The 21,636-nt window shown below is 42.8% G+C and overlaps 1 protein-coding gene across 5 annotated transcripts in view; it reads left to right on the top strand.

The window, feature by feature from the left end:
* Positions 1 to 21,636, top strand: part of LYZL4 (lysozyme like 4) — a 136,554-nt gene that overhangs the window by 83,218 nt on the left and 31,700 nt on the right. The window contains exon 2 of one of the 5 annotated variants that reach the window (XM_049862323.1): positions 11,754 to 11,993. The exons of 3 other annotated variants lie outside the window; for them this stretch is intronic. The gene's annotated coding sequence lies outside the window, so the exon portion shown is untranslated. Of the gene's footprint in view, positions 1 to 11,680; positions 11,994 to 21,636 lie in introns of those variants that run through there. One more of the 5 variants, XM_049862321.1, reaches the window with a different exon arrangement.

Here is a 21,636-nt window from a genome sequence, read left to right as displayed (position 1 = left end):
TTAGATCATACCCCAGTAGGATGGGCTCTAAATTTAATCACTTCTGAGTTACAAATAGAGCAGAATGGACACAGAGACACACCCATGGGGAAGACAGACACCATGCAAGGATTGTCTACAAGTAAAGTAACCAAGGAATGTCTTGGACTACCTACAAGGAGCCAACAGATCCTGATTTGGACTTCTGGTTTTCAGAACTGTAGGAAAATAAATTTTGGTTCATTAAAACCACCCCCTTGTGGTATTTCTATTACGGAAGCACTAGGAAACTAAGACACCCTGAGTTCTGCTTCTGATCTTGTTATACTGTCTTGCTCATGTATGAATGATGTACAAAACTGAATGCTTCATCCTCAAACCTCACCATGGCCCCTATAGGCCACCAATGAAGGAGGGGTAGGCTGTGAGGATTTCTGCATGAGATTGCTTTTCATCAAAGTGTACATGGCAAGAAACACTTCTGAAAACAGGTAAACTACATCATTTCAAAGAGACCTCAGATATTTCTGAGTATCTGCAGGATTGGCCAGCCAGCATCTTTTCTCAGCTCTCAGCATTTTTGCAGACATTGTACAGATATAGATGCAGATATTGACACAGATACAAATGTAGTCGTAGATCATGGTATCTGGTGATGTCTGCAGAGCAGATGGAGATCCGTCTGTCAGAGAAGACTTAGGAGAAGTCCAGCTAGGGGTGGGGAGAACTGAAAGGCATATCTCCATGACGGCAAGCCTGACTCAGAGGTTCAGGGTTGGTCCCATATCACCCAGTTGAGAGCTCCTGGATCCTTTAAGGGACTTGGTACTTGAACCATCCAAATCTATCTCACTTTCGAATTTTGGTTGACAAATGACCCCTAAAGAACCAAAGTGGTGGAACACCTGGCAAGGTCCTCTTGTGAATACATTCTGCATTCTGAAGCTAAAGGGAACTTCCATGTATATTCGGGTTTGTGAGAGGAGGGGTCCCCTAAGCTGTGCTGGTGGACTTGGGACCAAGGAGGTTAATGATTGATGACTTCCCTTTGTCACCAGACCTGGGAAGGGGAGGACAAGCAACCAGTGGTCCCATGGCTGGCGGTACGCTGCCCTCTGGGATTTGGGAGCTGGGTGTTGTGGCGATTGAGCTGCATTTATTTAAGGCTTTGTTAAATGTTTTGCCTTTATAACTTAGGATATTAGTTGACTTACCTTGAGAGCTTTGAGAAAAAAACATTTCCCCAAATAGATTTTCCCACCTATAGGAAACTTTGCCTGGCAGCATTGTCCTCTTTTTTTATTTTTTCTTTCCCTGATCAAATTGTGTCATATGCACTGGTGTGATGGAATGCCACTGGCTGGAGAGGGGGAAGGGAACCAACTTCTTTCCCCCTCTTTTCTCTTCCTTCTTCTTCCTTTTTCTCATTCTTCCTCTTGCCCTCCTCCTCATCTTTCTCTTCTCCTTCTCCTCCTCCATCTAATCTTTCCCTTCTCCTCCTTCTTCTTATTTTGATTTTAAAAGCTACTATTTGTTGAGCCCACCACCCATCTGTCAGTCTGTCATACTATGGAGGCTTACATGTTTCTGTGATGCTGGAAGCCATGTCACTGGTATTTCAAATACCAGCAGAGTCATTCATGGTGGTCAGGTTTCAGTGGAGCTTCCAAACTAAGACAGACTAGGAAGGGGGACCTAGTGATCTACTTTTGGAAACCAGCTAATGAAAACCTTATGGGTAACAACAGAACACTGACAGACTCATTTGCTCTGTGCCCGTCATCAGGAAGGATCCATCTCTAGAGAAGGACATCATTTTTGGCGAAGCAGAGGGCAAACGAGGGTGTAGGAGACCCTCGGTGAGATGGAGAGATTTGGAACAAGAGTGGTAAGATGTTCACAGACAGTAAGGATGGCACAACCTGAGATGGCAAGTAGCTGCAACAACGAACTTGAACATGCTGGTGATCGTGAGGGTGATGCAGGACTGGGTAACATTTTGTTCTGTTGCACATAAGGTTGCCATGGGTTGGAGTTGACACAATGGCAGCACCTACTATGTGCCAGGCATTGTGTTAAGCATTTTACATATATTTGTCTTATTGAATTAACTCTCCCCAAAAAATCTATGTGGCAGATTCTGTTATTATCCCCATTTTATAGGTGAAGAATTTGAAGTAAGAGAGGATAAATCATGTATTTAAGCTCACATAGCTAGGAAGTGGTAGAGCAAGGACTGACTTTAAAACCCCAGTTCTTTTTTTTAGCCTCTTAAAAATATTAACTCATTTTTCTTGTTGAAAGAGCAGTGTAACAAACACCTCTATGTCCCTTGGGTAAGTTTGTTGGCTGTGAACGTCTTACCACTCTTGTTCCAGATCTCTCCTTCTCTCAACATGTACACACACTTCTCTTTTGCCAAACCATCTGGAAGTTGGCTGCAAACACCATGACATTTTACTCCTAAATACTCCAGTCTGAGTCTCCCAAGAACAAGGACAATTGCCTTCCCAACCTTAATACCATTATCATTCCTAAGAAAATCAACTTTATTTCAGTTACATCATCCAACGCACAGTCCATAGTCAAATGTCCTCAGTTGTCCTACACGTGTCCTTTATACCCATTTTTTGTTTCAATCCAGAATCCAGTCAGGTTTATACATTGCCTTTGGCTGTGATGAAATTTTAGTCTCCTCAACGAAAACAGTTTATCACAGCCTTCCATTCTTTGTGATCCTGAATCCTTTTGAGATTTTCAGGGTTGCAGTTTTTATTTGCTAACAAATAAAGCAAATTCTGGAATTATTATTTTCTAGTTACAGTGAACATCATTTGATCAAGACTTGGCCAACTAAAGCAGTGAACAGTTTATGGGGCATAAAACCTAGGTTGGCCGATGAGAGTGGGATGCCAGCCTGGGTTCTCTGGTGTTCAAATGTGCCCCCACTTAGGGAGAACATGCCTGAGAATAATGCTGCCTGGAAGGAAAGCAGAGAGAAATGGACAAACAGATTTCTCATGACGTTTGAATCCTTGGATCCACTCACACCTGAAGCTAGATCTATTTTGGACTAAACCAAATCATTTTTCTCTTAAGCTAGTTTGCACTGATTTCCTATTACTTGCAATGGAAAAGCCTAATATGTTGGTTATATTTTTGATCCCAAATGGGACAGAAATGTCCCAAATGGTAAAATCCATAATCTCAGATTTGAAGAGCCACTCATGTAGACTCCTGGAATATTGACAATGTCCCCATGCTTCTTTTATGAACTTAAAGGATGTAAATAACCTAGTTCATGTTCCCTAGTTCATATTATTTATTTCCTTTGTTCCAGTGCCTGACACATTACCAGGACTCAAGAAATGCTAGCTACTATTTTAGAGGAGGTAGAAGTTTCAATATTTCAAAAAGCACTTGAGCATGGTGGTGCTGGTGGGTAGGAGATAGAAACAAGAAGAGGTTGAAGAGAGGCTGATCTCAAGCACACTCCCCCCATCTTGAGAGGACCCACTTACCCATTCTCCAAGACTCAGCTTCCAAATTTCTTCCTCAGTGCAGCCTTCCTTGCCCCATCCCACTCTACTCCATGCAAAGTTAGGGCTGTCTTTGCCCCTCCCTCAGAACATCAAATAGACTTCTACTAGAGCATTTATTAGAGTGCTGTCAGTTATTATTATTTTTTAACCTGCTTAAATATCCCGTCATGCTATGATCTCATCTTGGTGTCCCCAGGACTTGGCCTAGTTTCTGGCACATGGTGTTTTTGCTGTTAGGTGCCGTTGAGTCATTTCTGACCCATAGGGACCCTGTGTACAACAGAACGAAACACTGCCTGGCCCTGTGCCACCCTCACAATCGTTGTTGTGCTTGAGCCCATTTTTGTAGCCACTGCGTTCATCCATCTTGCTGAGGGTCTTCCTCCCTTTTGCTGACCCTCTACTTTATCAAGCATGATGTCCATCTCCAGGAATCGATCCCTCCTGATAATATGTCCAAAGTATGTGAGACATAGTTTTGCCCTCCTTGCTTCTAAGGAGCACTCTGGTTGTACTTTTTCCAAGACAGATTTGTTCATTCTTTTGACAGTCCATGGTATATTCAATATTCTTTGCCAACACCACAATTCAAAGGCATTAATTCTTTGGTCTTCCTTATTCATTGTCCGGCTTTCGCATGCATATGAGGCGACTGAAAACACCATGGCTTAGGTCAGGAGTACCTTAGTCCTCAAGGTGACATCCTTACTTTTCAACACTTTAAAGAGGTCTTTTGGAGTAGATTGCCCAGTGCAATACATATTTTGATTTCTTGACTGCTGTTTCCATGGATACAAGCAAAATAAAATCCTTGACAACGTCAGTCTTTTCTCTGTTTATCATGATGTTGTTTATTGGTCCAGTTGTGAGGATTTTTGTTTTCTTTATGTTGAGGTATGATCCATACTGAAGGCTGTGGTCTTTGACCTTCATCAGTAAGTGCTTCAAGTCCTCTTCGCTTTCAGCAAGCAAGGATGTGTCATCTGCATAAAGCAAGCTGTTAATGATTCTTCGTCCAATCCTGCTGCCCCATTCTTCATATAGTCCAGCTTCTTGGATTATTTGCTCAACAAGCAGGTTGAATAAGTATGGAGAAAGGATACAACCCTGATGTGCACCTTTCCTGACTTTAAACCATGCAGTATTCCCTTGTTCTGTTTGAATAACTGTCCTTGATCTATGTACAGGTTCCTTATGAGCACAATTAAGTGTTCTGGAATTGCCATTCTTCACAATGTTATCCATAATTTGTTATGATCCACACAGTCGAATGCCTTTGTATAGTCAATAAAACATAGGTAAACATCTTTCTGGTATTCTTTGTTTCCAGCCAGGATCCATCTGACACGAGCTATGATATCCCTGGTTCCATGTCCTCTTCTGAATCTGGCTTGAATTTCTGGTAGTTCCTTGTCAATACGCTGCTGCGGCTGTCTTTGAATGATCTTCAGCAAAATTTTACTTGCACATAGTGATCTCTCCCAAGACAGACAAACAAACCAACCCACTTCCACCAAGTCGATTTCAGCCCATGGCAATCTCATGTGTTACAGAATAGAACTTCTCCATAAGGCTTTCTTGGCTATAATCTTCATAGAAGCAGATTGCCAGGACTTCTTTCCGTGGTGCCACTGGATGGGTTTGAACCACCAACCTTTTTTCTTTTTTAATTGTACTTTAGATGAAGGTTTACAGAACAAATTAGTTTCTCACTAAACAATTAATACACATATTGTTTTGTGACATTGGTTGCTACCCCCATGACATGTCAACGCTGTCCCCTTCTCGACCTTGGGTTCCCTGTCACCAGCTTTCCTGTTCCCTCCTGCCTTCTTGTTCCTGCCCCTGAGCTGATGTGCCCAGTTAGTCTTTGTTTTGTTTTATGGGCCTGCCTAATCTTTGGCTGAAGGGTGAACCTCAGGAGTGACTTCAGTACTGAGTTAAAAGGGTGTCCGGAGGCCATACTCTCAGGGAGAACCACCAATCTTTAGGGTAGAAGTTGAGCACTAATCATTTGTGCCACCCAGGGACCCTAGTACATAGTCCAAGACCAAAAACCAAGCTCATTGCCATCAAGTTTATTCTGACTCGTAGCAACCCTATAGGACAGAGTAGAACTGCTCCATAGGGTTTCTAGTACATAGTACAAAAAACCAAAACCAAACCCACTGCCGTTGAGTAGATTCCGACTCATAGTGACCCTACAGGACAGAGTAGAACTGCCCTATACAGTTTCGAGAAGCGCCTGGTGGATTCGAACTGCCAACCTTTTGGTTAGCAGCCGTAGCTCTTAACCACTATACCACCACGGTTTCCAGTACATAGTAGGGCCTAATAAATATTTGCAGGTGAATGAATGCTGCACAGAACCATTAATCATTGCCCAAGAAAGAGCGAATTCCAACCAGTTTCCCCAGTGCACACAGCCAGTGTAACCTAAAACCCATTCCATCGAGCTGTACCCAATGATTTAATAACAGGGGAAATGAGGGGACAGCAAGCTCTTTGGTGCCTTTGCCTGAAGGAGGTACCTTATCATGAGGGCTTCCTGGTCAATGTTTCTGTAAGGTAAATATCATATCAGGGAGAAAAGGAAATTCCCATCCCTTTGGGAATTACACCCTTGCTGGAGGTTTTGCGATTGCGATGTCAGCTTGACCAGTCAATTCTACAAAAGCAGTTAATAGGGTGGTTTGTTGATAGGAATCTGGAGCAGATGGCCAATATGCTATGGGCCCAGACAGATTGTTGCCTGGAGACCTGGAGCACAAGGCTGAGGGCTTTGTCAGTTATTTATTGCTGTGTAATAAGCCACTCCCCACTATGACTCTACACTCCCCCCCACCAAAAAAAAACTTAGTAGCTTATTGCTCACAAGATCATGGGTCAACTGGAAAGTTCTGTTTATCCTGACTGGACTTGGTTGATCTTGGCTGTTATTGCTTTTGCATCTATGGTCAGCTAGGGGCCAGTCTAGAGTGGCCTCATATACATGTCTGGCAGTGGACTGGATGTCCACTGGGGCAACAGGGGTAACTGGTTCCACTCATCCCCTGGAAGATGTGGCCAGGATTGTACACATGGTTGTGGCAGGGTTCAGAGTGAGCAGAAGCTGCAATGCATCTTGAGGCCCAGCCTTAGCACTGGCACACCATTATTCCTCTTCATTGTATTGGTCAAAACAAGACACAAGGCTAACCCAGATTCAAGGGATGAAGAAATAGACTCCATTCCTTAAAGAGAAAAGCTAAAAGTCACAGTGCAAAGAAGACATTGATATAGAGAAGACAGTAGAATCATGGCTGTTTTTGCAAACAGTCTACTGTAGCGGATGGGGGTTGGGGGGCAGGGTTTCTTTTCTGATATTATGGCTTTTCATACATGGGAGTTTCTGCAGATGGGATGTTTCTTGATTAACCTGTTTCTGTAAAGAGCACCTTGGGTCTCTGTCAACCAGTCTCCAGAACCTGGAGCTGTCTTTGCACTGTCCCTTCTCTTGTGCCTCACCTACATCTGAGTTCTCTGAAAGATCCCTGAGGCTGAGAGAGCCAGGTTTTTGTCAAGAATGAGGTCCAGCCCAAGGCCCTTCCAAGCCCCCAAACAAGGAAAGGGTCCTCTCAGAGAAAGCCAAGGGAGATACTCTCCCATACCCATATCAGCCCATTGAATGACAGTTGTACCACGCAAAAGTGGGAGATGGGACCACATTAACAACTTCTCTGGCTTCCAGAGAGCTCAAGGGGCAGAGAGCGGTAAGCAGGGAGCGCCTGTCCGGGACCGGCTTGAGGTAGATGTTTTAAAGAGGGTTCCTCCTGGAGTGTTAGGCAGGCCTGGGTGGCTCAAGACCTTGTGGGAATTGGGGCTCCGGGACTGCAGAGAGAAGTCTTTCAGCAGTGTACATTCCTCAGAACAAAGACATTTCCTCCATCCCCAACACATACAAAATGTCCAGATTATAAGAAGCACACATGATGTTGATTCCTAAGGCCACAACTTCCTCTTCTCTTGCAAGTTAGGTTTAGGTTATGGTCAATGAGGAACAGAAGTAGACCCATCATTCCCAGGGGGATCATATGCCATCAGAGCTTCCAGGGACCACAGGAGCCAAATGCAGAATTCCCCCTGGAAAGCCAGCAACAGAGGTGACTGGTGCCACTCATCTCCTGGAAGGTAGAGGTCTCCTGGCAACAGGAATGTGGGTTCCCCATGATAAAGACACACTTACTCCACCAGCCCAAGGCCACGGCAGAGGCATGTGTTGGGATAACTCAAGATGACATAAATTGCAATCTGGATTTTGGAATGAATTTTGTGTGTGAAGAACATCAAGTAAATCAATAGTGATCCAAGTGCCTTCTATTTTAGGATAAGTTAAAAGGCAACCAAGGTTATGTGGCTCCCCTAAATGTCAGCTGAAAGAGGAATGAAATGCAATATTGATACACCAGAATAAGGAGCTTTTAAAGAAAGATAAACACAAAGAACCCTCTGGTCTCTCATGGGAATTAAGGACAACAAGGATGGTCCTAACGGGTTGTCTTATTAGCGAAGCTCCAGAGTCCTGTGCTTTCCTCAGAGTGAATGGGCCAGGGATCTTAAAACAACTCAAACTGGCTGAAGCAAAGAGAGACAGAATAGCCTAGGGATAGGGCTGGCTTCATACACCGCCAGATCCAGAAGTAAAACCATGTTACCAGGGCTCAGTTTATCTTTGCCTCTTAGCTCTTCCTGCTGCAGAGACAGCTTCATTCTCTGGCTTGTCACGGTGACATCTGGCAGCTGCAGACTTGACGTTCCTGGTGACACAACGGTCTCAAAAGCTCTAGTTCCTTACTTGGAGGTTCCAGGTCACTGGGGTACGCTTCTTTTATAGTAGTTGCTATCAAAATCTAATCTTCTCTTTGATTGGTCCAGCTTAGGTCATTTCATCATGCCTGAACCAATCCCTATGCCCAGGAAAATACAATGTGGTGATTGGTTTAGGTCTGGTCATGTGCTCCACCAGGGAGCAATGGCTCGAGCTCCCTGCAGATCACAGGAAAGAGTGAGGTGGGTGTCCAGGTGGAAAATCTGGGCAGTTCCCGCAACGGAGGGAAGGCTAGAAGCTCCCCCTCACAGAGGTTGAGAGCGGTACCTGTAATGACAGGGATGAATTTGTCCCTGAGATGCAAGACAGTTTTCCACACGGAACAAGTGGCACAATCCTAGCCCTTAACACTAGAGTTCAGGCTCACAGCCTTGAGGCTGGTTCGGTTAGTTTCCTGCGAAGGGAGCTTTCCCTCCCTGTGCCGTCAGCTGACTCCATCTTGTTTTTCGTGGTTGTCTCCCTATGAGCCCTGCAGTTTCTTGAAGGGCAGAGACTGTGTCTGGTTCCTCACTGGAGCCCACTGTGCACCCAGTAGGTAGTCTGTGCTTAATAAAGGGTCTTTTAATGATTGAGTGACTATGGAAAAACATACAAGTAGGATGTCGTGGTTTGATAGGCGCGGGGCCGGGGGCGGGGGTGGGGGTAGGGTCCGGCCACAATCATTGTCTAACTTGTCAGGTGGATCATTTGATTGTTTGGGCAGGTCTAAGCACTTTTTCCTAATTTTTAAAATAAATTATTTCTAGAAAGTTTTAATTAGAGTCATGATGCAAAGTTGCTTAAAAATGGGTGGGGGCATTGTGTGTGTGTGTGTGTGTGTGTGTACATACGTATGGGAAACTTCCAGTATGAGAGCAGTTAGTCTACTTCTTTCTGTGCCATGGAAACCTTTTAAAATACTTCATTTCATTTTTTGAATAGGTAATTGTTATGGGTTGACTTGTGTCCCTGGAAAATGTGTTGTAAATCCTAATCCCTATACCTGTGGATATAATCCCATTTGGGAACAGGACTTTCTTTGTTATGTTAATGAACCATATCAGTGTAGGGTGTGTTTCACACCATTAACAGCTGAGATATGAAAAGAGCAAATTAGTCATAGAGAAGAAAGCACCATGGGTTAAGACAGATTCCATGCCACAGGAAGATCACTAAGGAGGCAAGGAACAGAAGCTGAAAAGAGGCAAGGACTGTCCCCTAGAGCCAAAAGAGAGAGAAAGCCTTCCGCCAGAGGTAGGGGAAGCCTTTCTGTAGCCTGATCAACCTAATGGCAACTCTGCAAAGTTTGCTGTATTTTCAAGTGGTTGTGTACAATCTCAAGTAAAGGATATTGGACACTTCACTTCACTAGTGAGTGATCTCTGTAAGTCAGACAGTTTTAAATATGGTGGAGTGTAAAGATACAATAACAAGGGATGGCCTTGCCTTTAAACTAATAATTACCTGAAGCAGGACTATTGCAATCTGAGATTATCTTCAAAAAGCTATTTGAAAGTGTATAGAGTTACGGAACGGAGTCTCTGGGGGCAATAAATGGTTAAACACTTGACTACTAGGTGGTTCAAACCCACCCAGAGGTGATAAGTTGATCACTCTAGCTTAAGGTAATAGTCAAAAATAACTTGAGTACTTTGAAAGACTTGATAAAGGCAAATTACTAAAGCATTTCACCGAAGGAATAAGTGTGGTCAAAATAACTAAGAAAATTTAGAAAAATCTTGGCAGTCTAGGAGGATTCCTCAGTGACATTTCTTTGCCTGGGTCTTTAAGTTTTTGTACTACTTTAAAGATAAACTAGGAACAGAATATAGCACAGTATTGTTGGTGTTAGGCGCTATTGAGTCAATTTTAACTCATTGTGACACCATCTGACAGAATAGAACTGTCCCATAGGGTTTTCTAGGCTGTAATCTTTAAGGGAGCAGATTTCCAAGTCTTTCTCCCACAGAGCCACTGGGTGGGTTTGAACCACCAACCTTTTGGTTGACAGCCAAACGCTTAATGGTTGTGCCACCAGGGCTCCTAGTACAGTATAAAGTTCACACACGAAAAAGTTTAGGCCTTAGTCTAGCCAGTCCCCATATTTAAGAAAAGGCCATCACTAAAGACTATTGAGCAAATGTGCATTTATGGGTTTAAGTTTCAGTGTTTATGATATGGGTGCATTTTTTAATGATTCCCCACTTTATCAGAGTTTCAATTAATCAACTAATTACCAGTCCTAATTGAATCAGCCAGAGGACTTCTACTGTGCTATCAAAAGGCCAATTTTATTCTCAATCATCTCAGTATCTCTTAACCTTTTGAAGCTAGAAGAAATCTTAAGAATAACCAAACCTGATGCCCTCATACCACAAATAAGGTTGTCCAGGCGCAAGAGAAGAAGTTCTTGCCCATGACCCCATCACAAGCAGAGAAGATAAATAAGGGCTTTCCCCACTGCTCCATACAGGAAGTGGGCCTGTGAGGGCCCAAAGAATGCTGTGGTGAGCAGTATAGTGACCCCCAATAATGTCTATGCCCTAATGCCAGGAACCTGTGATTATATAGGAAAAGGGGCTTCATGTGGCAAAATGGGCTTTGTAAATGTGATTAAAGTTATGTGTATGTGGACCTTAAAATTGGGGTGCTTAGCATGATCTAAGGTGGCTGGCTCAGATCTAAGTTAAATTCCATTTTGAATCAAACTGCAGCCTGCCCTAGAAGCTTCTGCTTTTGCTGAAAAGACCTCATTCAGCCTCTTATAAAAGTTTAACTGTTTGTAACACAGAAAGGAGCAAGGGTCAAAACTTCAGCAAATACTGGGAGTTGTTTGTTAAAAGATGTTTGCTAAGAATGTTTGCACAGCTTGTCCTAGAATACTTTTAGTCAACATTGTCCCAGGAAGTTAGGAAATAGAGTTGATAATGTCAAGTAAAGATGAAGCCCTGCAATTGTATTGTAACTCTGTAACCAAGCGTGAGAGGCTTTTGACCTGCCCTTGATGGCTTTGAAAATGGAGGAAGGAAGGCACAAGCCAAGGAATGCAGACAACCACTAGAAGGTAGAAATGGCCCTTGGCTGACAGCCAGCAATGAAATGGGGAGACCTCAGTCCTTCAACTGCAAGGAACCAAATTCTGTAGCAACCTGAATGAGCAAGGAAGTGGATTCTCCCCTAGAGCCTCCAGAAGGGAACACAACCCTGTGGACACCTTGGTTTTAGCCTGGTGAGATCTGTGTCAGACTCTGACCTCCAGAACTCTAAGATCGTAAATTTGTGTTGTTTAAGTCACTAAGTTCATAGTCTAAGTTTTTGGCAAGTGGTTACAACAGCAATGGAAAACTAATACAAATGTAATGATGACAGTCTTCTCATTGTTTCAGAATATTCTGGTGCATAGCAACTGATGTCACAGAAAAGATTCTAGAAGAGCAGGGCATGGAGAAGGACTAATGGCTTAGAAGTTGTTGAGTGAAGGCAAACGGGTTATTAAGGAAGTAGAATCTGAAAAATCCAGGGAGCTGAGTGTTGGCGGAGCAACTCTCCTGCAGCAAGAGTTGAAGCTGCCGCAGTGGCTGCCCCTCGGGGAGGACCAGAGGGCCTGTGGAAGGACTGGTTGACTGGTAAGTAGGTATATGGTAGGCAGGACCTGAAACAGGCATGAGGATTGCTAGCTGCAGGAGACTCTCGTCGGCAAACTAACTCATGGCACATCTGATAACAGTTCTGTTAGAAAGAGTAGGTTCATTCGTTTATTCAACAAAGTTTTACTGAGCACGTATTGTGTGCCAGGCTCTGTAATAAAGCAGAGAACAAGACAGACAATGTTTCTGCATTCCTGGTGCTTACATTCTGGTATGGGAGATAGGCTATGGTCTATCTATTGCAACTGAATGAACAAAGTAATTTCTAACATTATCTTATGCTTTGAGGGCAGTGACCAGAGAATCTTTTGTGAGTAGAAGACCAAGACAAGAAAGAGAAATCTGTGTTGTGTGGTGGTAGGGGAGATTGTGTTCCAAGCAGAAGGAAAAACTGGTGCAAAGGACCTGAGGTGGGAATGAGATTGGCACACTCAAGGAAAGGAAAGAAGGGAAATGTGGTGGGGCGAAGGTAAACAGGGAGCTAGTGGTATGAAATCAGACTGGAGAGGTGGGCAGGGCTACTTCAACAAGGGTCTTGTCAGCCAGATCAAAGAGTTGGGAACTTATTTAAAGTGCAAGGGGAATCCACCGGAAGTAAGTAATGTGACTGGATCCCATGGCTGTTGAGTCAATTCTGACTCTTGGCGACCCTATAGGACAGAGCAGAACCATTCCATAGGGTTTCCAAGGAGCAGCTGGTGGATTTGAACTGCCGACCTTTTGGTCAGCAGCCGAGCTCTTAACCACTGTGCCACCAGGGCTCTAGAGAATGTGTGGAGAATAGATTTAGCGGAACAAGAAAGTAGTATGGAGGATAGTTAAGAAACGTCTAGAGAAGTCCAAGTAAAAGATGGTTGTGGTCTGACCAGGAAGGTGCAGAGGAGATGGTGAGAGGTGGATATGCTTTGAAGGATCAGAGGGCAGGCACTCCCAATGAATTGGCTGCTGGAGTAGAGGGAAGGAGAGAGGACTCAAGGATGCCTTTTATGAGTTGAGGTGGGTCCTGCCTTCCAGGGAGCAGACATTGCCTGAAAATGTTTTTTCCTCTGTTGGGAAATTAAAAAATGAATTATTTCCTATACTCATTGAAAATAAGTTATTAAGCTAAGGATGCAGGGTACAACCAGAGCTGAGAAAACTGACTGTCCACAAGGGACCTAAGAGGGAAGAGGGGCTTCCTGGAGAGGATGGTGGAAGGAATGGATGCAGGCAGATCAGGGAAGGAGTGTAGACACCAAGGCGCAAAAGCTGGAGGGTGGGCTTCTGTTTCTAGTATCACGGACCCATCAAACCCTATGGCAAAGGGATTGTGGAGGCTGGAATGCATCCAGAACTACCTGGCTGCCAATCCACACCACCTGCTATTCCTGCTGGCTACATAGGTCACCCAGCTCCCAGCCTCCACCCTCATCTTGGTCTCCTGACTTACTCACCACTGTGCCTTTCAGCTCACTGCTTATATTCTTCTATCCCAGGCAGGCCAGCTGCACACATTGTTCTCTTTAGAATCACCTCAGATTGCTCTTGTTCATTACTTCCACAGTGCTTGCCCTGGGTGTCATACCCAGTAATTATAACTCACAATGTTATAGCACCCATCATGTGCCAGTCATGATTGTAAGAGCTTTGCATATTTAACTAATTTAATCTGCAAATCAACACAATTCGGTAAGCACTATTTTAATCTCTGTTATAGATGAGGAAACTGAGGCACAGAGAGGTTGAGTAACTTGCCTAAGATGACACAGCTACTCAGGGGTAAAGCTGTGATTTGGATCCAGGCAATCTGATTCCCAATTCTGAGCTCTCAAACTTTAGGCTCTCATTACCATTACCAGTTGCCATTGAGTCAGTGTGACTCATGAAGACTCCATGTGTGTCATAGCAGAAGTGTGCTCTATAGGATTTTCAATGGCTGGTTTTTCAGAAGTGGGTTGACAGGCCTTCTTTTCAAGGAGCCTCTGGGTAGACTCAAACTTCCAACCTTTTGGTTAGCAGCGGAGCATGTTAACCATTTTCACCACCCAGGGACTCCCTAGGCTCCCATAGACACTGTATTTGGTGTCATGGTCATGACTGTAATTCTGCAGCTTGAGATTTTAAACAAATAATTGAAAGTGCAATTCTCTTAATTCATGAATTTACGTATATATTTACATATACAAACATAACGAAAACCAAAACCAAACCCCGTTGTCGTTGAGTCGATCCTGACTCATAGCAACTCTATAGGACAGAGTAGAACTGCCCCATAGGGTTTCCAAGGAGTGCCTAGTGGATTCGAACTGCTGACCTTTTGTTTAACAGCTGAAAATTAGTCATTGCAACATATGTATATACCTATATATATATATATATATTACACACATAAAAAACCAAGTCTGTTGCCATTGAGTCAATTCTGACTCACAGCAACCCTATAGGACAGAGTAGAACTGCTGTACACAGTTTCCAAGGAGAGGCTGGTAGATATGAACTGCCGACCTTTTGGTTCCCTGGTGCTTTCCTTTGACAATTGAAAACCACTGCATCATGCATATATATACATGTACATTAAAAACCAAACCTGGCTGGGAGCCAAGATGGCGGACTAGGCAGATGCTACCTCGGATCCCTCTTACAACAAAGACACGGAAAAACAAGTGAATCGATCACATACATAACAATCTATGAACCCTGAACAACAAACACAGATTTAGAGACGGAGAACAAACAAATACGGGGAAGCAGCGATTGTTTCCAGAGCCTGGAGCCAGCGTACCAGTCAGATACGGCACAAGCACAGAGAGCTGCTCCACCCCCCTGAACTAACCCCGGGAGGGGGACCAGCCGGTTCCGCGGGCGGCGTGGGACACAGCCGGTGGGAGAAGTCCCCGGGAGGCAGTGACTGGTCTTGGAGCAGAAAGAGCAGCGTCCGAGCCGGGGAACCGTCCCGCAGGGATTTGGACTGGACGCAGGTACGGCATAAACACGGAGAGTTGCTCCACCCCCCTGAACTAACCCCGGGAAGGGGACCAGCCGGGTCGCGTGGGCGGCGTGGGACGAAGCTGGTAGGAGAAGTCCCTGGGAGGCAGCGACTGGTATTGGAGCGGGGAGAACAGCGTCCCAGCCGGGACACTCGGTCACGGCACAAGCACGGGGAGCTGCTCCACCCATCTGAACTAACCCCGGGAGGAGGCCCAACTGGTTCTCGGGGGCGGCACAGCCATGCGGCTGGAGGGACGAGAAGTCCCCGGGAGGCAGCGACTGATTTTGGAGTCGAGAGTGCATCGTCCCAGTAGGGGAGCCTTGACTCTGGGCGTGGGGCTGGAAGCGGAGGATCTGACCGTGACTCCAGCGGGCCAGACCCCCCGGGGGCAATCTCCACACAGCCAGCACACATAGGCGACGCGCCCGCGGGAATCTCAGATATAATAGTCATTCCAAGCAAGACAAGCAACTCTGGCTATATTCTGAGGTGCTACTCTCCTATCTCTCTGTTCCCTCCCCCACCCTCCCCAGGCGGCTTCATTAACATCTGAATAGCCTGAGCCAGAGGGAGAACTCTGATAGGGATCTGACTGCATTTTTTTTTTAGCGGATTTTCTGGAAAAACTAGTTTCCCAGTGATGGCTCGGAGACAACAATCCATATCAAACCACTTAAAGAAGCAGACCATGACAGCTTCTCCAACCCCCCAAACAAAAGAATCGAAATCTTTCCCAAATGAAGACACAATCTTGGAATTATCAGATACAGAATATAAAAAACTAATTTACAGAATGCTTAATGATATCACAAATGAAATTAGGATAACTGCAGAAAAAGCCAAGGAACACACTGATAAAACTGTTGAAGAACTCAAAAAGATTCTTCAAGAACATAGTGGAAAAATTAATAAGTTGCAAGAATCCATAGAGAGACAACGTGTAGAAATCCAAAACATTAACAATAAAATAACAGAATTAGACAACGCACTAGGAACTCAGAGGAGCAGACTCGAGCAATTAGAATGCAGACTGGGACATCTGGAGGACCAGGGAATCAACACCAACATAGCTGAAAAAAAATCAGATAAAAGAATTAAAAAAAATGAAGAAACCCTAAGAATTATGTGGGACTCTATCAAGAAGGATAACCTGCGGGTGATTGGAGTCCCAGAACACGGAGGGGGGACAGAAAACACAGAGAAAATAGTTGAAGAACTCCTGACAGAAAACTTCCCTGACATCATGAAAGACGAAAGGATATCTATCCAAGATGCTCATCGAACCCCATTTAAGATTGATCCAAAAAGAAAAACACCAAGACATATTATCATCAAACTCACCAAAACCAAAGATAAACAGAAAATTTTAAAAGCAGCCAGGGAGAAAAGAAAGGTTTCCTTCAAGGGAGAATCAATAAGAATATGTTCTGACTACTCAGCAGAAACCATGCAGGCAAGAAGGGAATGGGAAGACATATACAGAACACTGAAGGAGAAAAACTGCCAGCCAAGGATCATATATCCAGCAAAACTCTCTCTGAAATATGAAGGCGAAATTAAGATATTTACAGACAAACACAAGTTTAGAGAATTTGCAAAAACCAAACCAAAGCTACAAGAAATACTAAAGGATATTGTTTGGTCAGAGAACCAATAATATCAGATATCAGCACAACACAAGGTCACAAAACAGAACGTCCTGATATCAACTCAAATAGGGAAATCACAAAAACAAACAAATTAAGATTAATTAAAAAAAAAAAATACACATAACAGGGAATCATGGAAATCAGTAGATAAAAGATCACAGTAATCAAAAAGAGGGACTAAATACAGGAGGCATTGACCTGCCATATGGAGAGTGATACAAGGCGATATAGAACAATACAAGTTAGGTTTTTACTTAGAAAAATAGGAGTAAATAATAAGGTAACCACAAAAACGTATAACAACTCTATAACTCAAGATAAAAACCAAGAAAAACGTAACGACTCAACTAACATAAAGTCAAACACTATGAAAATGAGGATCTCACAATTTACTAAGAAAAACGCCTCAGCACAAAAAAGTATGTGGAAAAATGAAATTGTCAACAACACACATAAAAAGGCATCAAAATGACAGCACTAAAAACTTATTTATCTATAATTACCCTGAATGTAAATGGACTAAATGCACCAATAAAGAGACAGAGAGTCACAGACTGGATAAAGAAACACGATCCATCTATATGCTGCCTACAAGAGACACACCTTAGACTTAGAGACACAAACAAACTAAAACTCAAAGGATGGAAAAAAGTATATCAAGCAAACAATAAGCAAAAAAGAAGAGGAGTAGCAATATTAATTTCCAACAAAATAGACTTTAGACTTAAATCCACCACAAGGATAAAGAAGGACACTATATAATGATAAAAGGGACAATTGATCAGGAAGACATAACCATATTAAATATTTATGCACCCAATGACAGGGCTGCAAGATACACAAATCAAATTTTAACAGAATTGAAAAGCGAGATAGATACCTCCACAATTATAGTAGGAGACTTCAACACACCACTTTCGGAGAAGGACAGGACATCCAGTAAGAAGCTCAATAGAGACACGGAAGATCTAATTACAACAATCAACCAACTTGACCTCATTGACTTATACAGAACTCTCCACCCAACTGCTGCAAAATATACTTTTTTTTCTAGCGCACATGGAACATTCTCTAGAATAGACCACATATTAGGTCATAAAACAAACCTTTGCAGAGTCCAAAACATCGAAATATTACAAAGCATCTTCTCAAACCACAAGGCAATAAAACTAGAGATCAATAACAGAAAAACTAGGGAAAAGAAATCAAATACTTGGAAAATGAACAATACCCTCCTGAAAAAAGACTGGGTTAAAGAAGACATCAAGGAGGGAATAAGGAAATTCTTAGAAAGCAACGAGAATGAAAATACTTCCTATCAAAACCTCTGGGACACAGCAAAAGCAGTGCTCAGAGGCCAATTTATATCGATAAATGCACACATACAAAAAGAAGAAAGAGCCAAAATCAGAGAACTGTCCCTACAACTTGAACAAATAGAAACTGAGCAACAAAAGAATCCATCAGGCACCAGAAGAAAACAAATAATAAAAATTAGAGCTGAACTAAATGAATTAGAGAACAGAAAAACAATTGAAAGAATTAACAAAGCCAAAAGCTGGTTCTTTGAAAAAATTAACAAAATTGATAAACCATTGGCTAGACTGACTAAAGAAATACAGGAAAGGAAACAAATAACCCGAATAAGAAACGAGAAGGACCACATCACAACAGAACCAAATGAAATTAAAAGAATCATTTCAGATTATTATGAAAAATTATACTCTAACAAATTTGCAAACCTAGAAGAAATGGATGAATTCCTGGAAAAACACTACCTACCTAAACTAACACATTCAGAAGTAGAACAACTAAATAGACCCATAACAAAAAAAGAGATTGAAACGGTAATCAAAAAACTCCCAACAAAAAAAAGCCCTGGCCTGGACGGCTTCACTGCAGAGTTCTACCAGACTTTCAGAGAGGAGTTAACACCACTACTACTAAAGGTGTTCCAAAGCATAGAAAATGACGGAATACTACCCAACTCATTCTATGAAGCTACCATCTCCCTGATACCAAAACCAGGTAAAGACATTACAAAAAAGGAAAATTATAGACCTATATCCCTCATGAACATTGATGCAAAAATCCTCAACAAAATTCTAGCCAATAGAATCCAACAACACATCAAAAAAATAATTCACCATGATCAAGTGGGATTTATACCAGGTATGCAAGGCTGGTTTAATATCAGAAAAACCATTAATGTAATCCATCACATAAATAAAACAAAAGACAAAAACCACATGATCTTATCAATTGATGTAGAAAAGGCATTTGACAAAGTCCAGCACCCATTCATGATAAAAACTCTTACCAAAATAGGAATTGAAGGAAAATTCCTCAACATAATAAAGGGCATCTATGCAAAGCCAACAGCCAATATCACTCTAAATGGAGAGAACCTGAAAGCATTTCCCTTGAGAACGGGAACCAGACAAGGATGCCCTTTATCACCGCTCTTATTCAACATCGTGTTGGAAGTCTTAGCCAGGGCAATTAGGCTAGACAAAGAAATAAAAGGTATCCAGATAGGCAAGGAAGAAGTAAAGTTATCACTATTTGCAGATGACATGATTATATACACAGAAAACGCTGAGGAATCCTCCAGAAAACTACTGAAACTAATAGAAGAGTTTGGCAGAGTCTCAGGTTATAAAATAAACATACAAAAATCACTCGGATTCCTCTACATCAACAAAAAGAATACCGAAGAGGAAATAACCAAATCAATACCATTCACAGTAGCCCCCAAGAAGATAAGATACTTAGCAATAAATCTTACCAAGGATGTAAAAGACCTATACAAAGAAAACTACAAGGCTCTACTACAAGAAATTCAAAAGGACATACTTAAGTGGAAAAACATACCCTGCTCATGGATAGGAAGACTTAACATAGGAAAAATGTCTATTCTACCAAAAGCCATCTATACATTTAACGCACTTCCGATCCAAATTCCAATGTCATATTTTAAGGGGATAGAGAAACAAATCACCAATTTCATATGGAAGGGAAAGAAGCCCCGGATAAGCAAAGCACTACTGAAAAAGAAGAAGAAAGTGGGAGGCCTCACCTTACCTGACTTCAGAACCTATTATACAGCCACAGTAGTCAAAACAGCCTGGTACTGGTACAACAACAGGCACATAGACCAATGGAACAGAATTGAGAACCCAGACATAGATCCATCCACGTATGAGCAGCTGATATTTGACAAAGGACCAGTGTCAATTAACTGGGGAAAAGAAAGCCTTTTTAACAAATGGTGCTGGCATAACTGGATATCCATTTGCAAAAAAATGAAACAGGACCCATACCTCACACCATGCACAAAAACTAACTCCAAGTGGATCAAAGACCTAAACATAAAGACTAAAACGATAGAGATCATGGAAGAAAAAATTGGGACAACCCTAGGAGCCCTAATACAAGGCATAAACAGAATACAAAACATTACCAAAAATGATGAAGAGAAACCCAATAACTGGGAGCTCCTAAAAATCAAACACCTATGCTCATCTAAAGACTTCTCCAAAAGAGTAAAAAGACCACCTACAGATTGGGGAAGAATTTTCAGCTATGACATCTCCGACCAGCGCCTGATCTCTAAAATCTACATGATTCTGTCAAAACTCAACCACAAAAAGACAAACAACCCAATCAAGAAGTGGGCAAAGGATATGAACACACATTTCACTAAAGAAGATATTCAGGCAGCCAACAGATACATGAGAAAATGCTCTCGATCATTAGCCATTAGAGAAATGCAAATTAAAACTACCATGAGATTCCATCTCACACCAGCAAGGCTGGCATTAATCCAAAAAACACAAAATAATAAATGTTGGAGAGGCTGCGGAGAGATTGGAACTCTCATACACTGCTGGTGGGAATGTAAAATGGTACAACCACTTTGGAAATCTATCTGGCGTTATCTTAAACTGTTAGAAATAGAACTACCATACAACCCAGAAATCCCACTCCTGGGAATATACCCTAGAGATACAAGAGCCCTCATACAAACAGATATATGCACACCCATGTTTATTGCAGCTCTGTTTACAATAGCAAAAAGTTCGAAGCAACCAAGGTGTCCGTCAATGGATGAATGGGTAAATAAATTGTGGTATATTCACACAATGGAATACTACGCATCGATAAAGAACAGTGACGAATCTGTGAAACATTTCATAACATGGAGGAACCTGGAAGGCATTATGCTGAGCGATATTAGTCAGAGGCAAAAGGACAAATATTGTATAAGACCACTATTATAAGATCTTGAGAAATAGTAAACCTGAGAAGAACACATACTTTTGTGGTTACGAGGAGGGGAGGGAGGGAGGGTGGGAGAGGGTTTTTTATTGATTAGTCAGTAGATAAGAACTGCTTTAGGTGAAGGGAAAGACAACACTCAATACATGGAAGGTCAGCTCAATTGAACTGGACCAAAAGCAGTTTCCGGGATAAAATGAATGCTTCAAAGGTCAGCGGAGCAAGCGCGGGGGTCTGGGGAACATGGTTTGCGGGGACTTCTATGTCAATTGGCAAAATAATTCTATTATGAAATCATTCTGGATCCCACTTTGAAATGTGGCGTCTGGGGTCTTAAATGCTAACAAGCGGCCATCTAAGATGCACCAATTGGTCTCAACCCACCTGGAGCAAAGGAAAATGAAGAACACCAAGGCCACACGACAACTAAGAGCCCAAGAGACAGAAAGGGCCACATGAACCAGAGACCTACATCATCCTGAGACCAGAAGAACTAGTTGGTGCCCGGCCACAATCGATGACTGCCCTGACAGGGAGCACAGCAGAGGACCCCTGAGGGAGCAGGAGATCAGTGGGATACAGACCCCAAATTCTCATAAAAAGACCAAACTTAATGGTCTGACTGAGACTGGAGGAATCCCGGCGGCCATGGTCCCCAGACCTTCTGTTGACACAGGACAGGAACCATCCCCGAAGGCAACTCATCAGAAATGAAACGGACTGG

This window comes from Elephas maximus, chromosome 20, assembly GCF_024166365.1.
Source record: "Elephas maximus indicus isolate mEleMax1 chromosome 20, mEleMax1 primary haplotype, whole genome shotgun sequence".
Lineage (NCBI taxonomy): Eukaryota > Metazoa > Chordata > Mammalia > Proboscidea > Elephantidae > Elephas > Elephas maximus.
Note: the sequence above shows the minus strand (reverse complement) of the source record. Positions and strands in the feature narration are given on the sequence as shown.